The sequence below is a fragment of the Oncorhynchus keta genome, unplaced genomic scaffold, assembly GCF_023373465.1.
Source record: "Oncorhynchus keta strain PuntledgeMale-10-30-2019 unplaced genomic scaffold, Oket_V2 Un_contig_24839_pilon_pilon, whole genome shotgun sequence".
In the NCBI taxonomy this organism is placed as follows: domain Eukaryota; kingdom Metazoa; phylum Chordata; class Actinopteri; order Salmoniformes; family Salmonidae; genus Oncorhynchus; species Oncorhynchus keta.
In genome coordinates this window covers 1,978-3,880 of record NW_026284121.1, presented here as the reverse complement: position 1 = coordinate 3,880, position 1,903 = coordinate 1,978, and the positions used below count along the sequence as shown (strand labels likewise).

The following is a 1,903-nucleotide window of genomic DNA, read 5'->3' as shown; positions in this document are numbered from 1 at the left end:
CTGATCCTACCCCTCTCCCTCTTCTCCCATCCTCCTCTCTGACCCCACCCCTCCCTCACCCCCTCCCATCCTCCTCTCTGTCCCACCCCCTCTCCTCCTCTCCTCTCTGACCCCACCCCCTCTCCTCCAACCCTCCCGTCCCTCCACCAGACACCATGATGAAGCATTTTCAGTCCATGGACGCGTGCCGGGCTTCTCAGGTTCCGCCAGGAGACCAGCATGCTCACTCCCTACAGCACCCGTGCATCCACGTTGCTGGTGGGAATCAGTGACCCGCTCTGCTTCGCCCTGCAGCTGGCTCCCCTGGGCAGCCTCAACATTGTGCTGGAGGACAGACATAAAGGTATGAACAGGTAGAAAGAGAGAGAGACAGACTGACACGCCAGACAGGCAGACAGGGAGAGAGAGAGACAGACTGACACGCCAGACAGGGAGAGAGAGAGACAGACTGACACGCCAGACAGGCAGACAGGGAGAGAGATGGCGAGAGAGAGAGATCCACAGCTAGTTAGGTCCCTAATGCTGAGAATCTTCTCTACACAAGTTATGAAAACATTTAAAACTTGCCCTTTTAACTCCACTCCCCCTCCCCATTCAGGCTCCAGGTACATGCCTCTGGGTCACATGCTCACCTTCAAGGCAGCCTATCAGATTGCAGCAGGGCTGGCCTACCTGCACAGGAAGAACATCATCTTCTGTGACCTCAAGTCAGACAACATCCTGGTGTGGTCCCTGGAGGTAGGTGATTAGTATGAAGGGCAGAATTACAAATCGACCCCTAGCCACTATGTCTGGGCCGTTTCAATTCCAGTCCTGGAAAGCCTAAACACTTCAGTTTGTTGTGTTTTTACCTGGTAGTTAAATGCACACTACCTGGTCCCCAGAGTCTAGATCAATCTGATGAGAAGGAGAGGATGAAAACCAAGTGTTTTGGCACAGTAGTAACAATAGTGTTGTATGTTTGTATAATCCTTCTTGGTCTCATCCTAGGTGTGTGACCCGGTGAATATCAAGCTGTCAGACTACGACCAGCGCCAGTCCTTCCACGAGGGCACTGGGTGTGGAGGGCACGCCCGAGCTACCAGGCCCCTGAGATACGCCCAGGCATCGTTTATGATGAGAAGGTAGATGATAAGAAGGTCTATGGTGTCAGGTAACCTAGCGGTTAAGAGCGTTGGGCCAGTGGGGCCTCCCGGGTGGTGCAGTCTAAGATACTGCATCGCAGTGCTAGCTGTGCCACCAGAGACTCTGGGTTCGAGCCCAGGCTCTGTCGCAGCCGGCCGTGACCGGGAGGTCCATGAGCCGACACACAATTGGCCTAGCATCGTCCGGGTTAGGGAGGGTTTGGCCGGTAGGGATATTCTTGTCTCATCGCGCACTAGCGACTCCTGTGGCGGGCCAGGCGTGTTTCCTCTGACACATTGGTGTGGCTGGCTTCCAGGTTGGGTGCGCGCTGTGTTAAGAAGCAGTGCAGCTTGGTTGGGTTGTGTTTCGGAGGAAGCGTGGCTTTCGACATTCGTCTCTCCCGAGCCCGTGCGGGAGTTGTAGCGATGAGACAAGACTGTAACTACTAACAATTGGATACCACGAAATTGGGGAGAAAAAGGGGGTACATTTTTTAAAAAGAGCATTGGGCCAGTAACCGAAAGGTCGCTGGTTCGAATACCTGAGCTGACTAGGTGAATTATCTGTCAAGTTGCTCTTGAGCAAGGCACTTAACCCTAATTGCTCCTAAAAGTCGCTCTGGATAAGAGCGTCTGCTAAATAACTAGAATGTCAATGTGAAATGTAAGGTAGTTGTGCCTCCTACACCTGGGGTCAACTATTTTTATATCGTTTATGTTACCTTTATTTAACTAGGCAAGTCAGTTAAGAACAAATTCTTATTTTCAATGACGGCTTA

General features: G+C 52.2%; 1 long non-coding RNA gene across 1 annotated transcript; it reads left to right on the top strand.

Annotated features, from left to right (window-relative positions):
• The first annotated feature begins 271 nt into the window (after positions 1–271).
• Positions 272–1,027, top strand: LOC127922174 (uncharacterized). Its single transcript, XR_008110581.1, has 3 exons — positions 272–343; positions 599–738; positions 991–1,027. It is a non-coding gene; the product is annotated as an uncharacterized LOC127922174 (long non-coding RNA).
• The last annotated feature ends 876 nt before the right edge of the window (positions 1,028–1,903 follow it).